At 59.7% G+C, this 2,355-nt stretch overlaps 1 pseudogene; it reads right to left on the bottom strand.

Moving 5' to 3' along the window:
• Positions 1-574: 574 nt before the first annotated feature.
• Positions 575-1,994, bottom strand: LOC119321547 (annotated as a pseudogene).
• Positions 1,995-2,355: the final 361 nt, after the last annotated feature.

Here is a 2,355-nt window from a genome sequence, read left to right on the forward strand (position 1 = left end):
CTTAATCTCTGTTAGACATCTTCTTGTGAACTAATAAATGGCTCTATTGTAAGCTGCATGGTATTGTCTTATATTTGATCGATGGACATGATGCAATGCAATCACTGAATGAAAGTAATTAAGTAAATAATGGTGTCCTTTCCTCACGCCAGAGAGTAACGCAACAGGAAGTAATCATTCGTGGTTTGAGCAACACTGATGGGAAGAACCTAGGCATGATTTCGAACTTTTGATTTATCATGGCACCTGTTACCAAATCTTAAAAAGGGTAGTAATAGACGTTGCCGCCGAATGTCTAAACCTTCATTACCTGTACGACAGACTAAATGCTCCATGTAACCATTGATGCAGAGAACCACGATGGAGATTTGGCGGAGTTTAACAGAAGATGACACGATGCATGTAGCCAGAGAAAAGCGAACATTCTGTCCGGCCGAAGCCTGAACTATCTTTCTGGAGAAAACAATGGATCAACTACGAACTTGACATTCTGTCGGCAGGTCTGATCTCGTATGCTAGTTGCATATATATAGGCGACGTAGTCTGGTAGTACGTAGTAGAGTAGTAGTACTTACTAATTACCGGTGAGCAGCAGGCGGCCGATGTCGGAGGATACGTAGGCGTCGATGCAGGTGTACTCGACCTGCTCCCTGGACAGCGACGGCGCCTCCCAGTCGTCACCTCTGGCGGCTTCGCGATGCGCGCCCCCATCACCGCGAGCGCCAAGTCTTTCAGCCCGGCCCGCCGCAGCTCCGGCCGCGGCCGGTGGGGTGAGTTCGCCGTCAGCTCCCTCGGGTCGACCGCGTTGGACACCTCGAGGCTGTACTCGTCATGCAGGCGTTTCGCGTCCTCGGCGATCCCGAGGCCGACGAAGGTGGAGCCGGAGAGGTAGAGGAAGCTGCACAGCGAGATGGGGATGCCGGTGCCGTGGATGATCTGGTACACGAGGCAGCGGCGGCCCACGCAGAGCTGGAGGACGGCGATCGGGTTCTGTCCGGCGCCTCTCTTGCGGTTGGGCCGCCACTCAGGCGTCGAGGCCGGCGATGCGGATCTGGGACCCCTGCACCTCCTCGATGAAGAGATGGACGGCGTAGGACGAGGACGTCACGGTGGTGTGGATCATGGTGCCGTCGCCCATAACGACGTTGGTGTTGTATCTTCAGGTTGATCGAGGACTTTATTAGCTTCCTTTCTCCACAAGACGGCGCGATAGGATTTTGAGTAGGGTTTGGGGTTCGTATATATATAGTTGTGGAGTCGTTGCGATGAGTCCCAAATTTCGCATCATTCGCGTGCATGCATCTGACGGTTCAGATAATCGAGGAAAGGACGCGATTTGCGAGTTAGCACGTCGTTCCTTCGTACTCCACCAGCCCTAAGAGCATCTCCAACTGCGCTCCCAGAACGGTCCTCTCATGGCGATTTTTTTTTGCCGGCGCCGAAAAAACGTCCCAGTCGCGCCCCAGGAGCCCGTTTTTCGCCGGCTTAGGCCGAAATCAGCGTCGGCGGATACAGGCCGAACCCGACGCGCCGGGGGGTGCTCGGGGGCGCCGGGGCGAGCGTTTTGGCGCGAAACAGCCGCGGGCCCGCCGAGTCAGTGAGACGGCCGCTTCGTCGACCTCATCGCCTCGGTTCCCACGGAAATCAATGCGAAGGCTGCCGCGCCGGTCAGCCTTCATTGATGCCTCACGGGCGGCAGTGAAGACGCCGCCGACGCGCGTTCGCTTGCATGCGCCACGCGTCCGCCCGCCACCCGCTTCGGCTGAAAAAGGCGCCCTCCCCGTCGGTGAGCGCCACAACCTCTCCTCTCCCTCCCGCGAAAGCTTTCTTCCCGCCGATGAGCTCTCCCCCCCACTGCCTTCCCCGCCGACAAGCGCAATGGCTGAGAGATACCCAGGCGACGGCGCAGCGGCGAACGGCTTCGGCCGCTGACACTTTCAGGAGCCGGAGGCGCGCCTTCTCTACGAGGCCGAGTACCCGGCGCCCCCCGACATGCGCGTACGGGGGGTGTGGAGGCTGAGTGCCGGCGGCGTCCCGGTGCCGCCGGTCCCCGAAGGAGCCGCACGGCGGGCGGAGATCGCCCGCATCCGCTCCTCGCTGGCGGAGGAGCAGCGGAACGAGCCAAGGTACGCGCCCGTCAGCGAAACGCTGTGGACAATTTCTTCGAGCGCCGCGGCGAGGAGCAGATCGCCTCCGTCAACGGCATCATCCCGCGCGACCGCCTCAACTCCGAAGGGCGGCGCGAGTGGTGGGGCGTCCCCGGCCGCACACTCGACGCCGTCCTCGACCACATCGAGACTAGCAATGTGCCGCGGCTGGAGTACGCGTTGCGCCCCTCCTTCTCTCACCGCCGCG

The sequence above is a fragment of the Triticum dicoccoides genome, chromosome 6B (genome assembly GCF_002162155.2).
Source record: "Triticum dicoccoides isolate Atlit2015 ecotype Zavitan chromosome 6B, WEW_v2.0, whole genome shotgun sequence".
NCBI classification, from domain to species: Eukaryota; Viridiplantae; Streptophyta; class Magnoliopsida; order Poales; family Poaceae; genus Triticum; species Triticum dicoccoides.